We start from the raw sequence: 264 nt of genomic DNA on the forward strand, positions 1-264 counted from the left end.
GCCAGGCAGGTTTTGAATATCTCCAGAGAAGGAAACTCCACAACCTCTCTGGGTATCCTGTTCCATTTCTCTGCCACCTTCAAAGTAAAGAAGTTTTTCCTCGCATTCAGATGGAACTTTCCGTGTTTCATTTTGTGCCCATTGCCCCTTAACCTCTCACTGGGCACCACTGAAAAGAGTCTGGCCCCATCCTCTTGACACTCGCCCTTAAGGTATTTATAAGCGTTGATGAGCCCCCCCCTCAGTCTTCTCTTCTCCAGGCTG

The sequence above is a fragment of the Cariama cristata genome, unplaced genomic scaffold (assembly GCF_000690535.1).
Source record: "Cariama cristata isolate BGI_N322 unplaced genomic scaffold, ASM69053v1 scaffold39820, whole genome shotgun sequence".
NCBI lineage: Eukaryota > Metazoa > Chordata > Aves > Cariamiformes > Cariamidae > Cariama > Cariama cristata.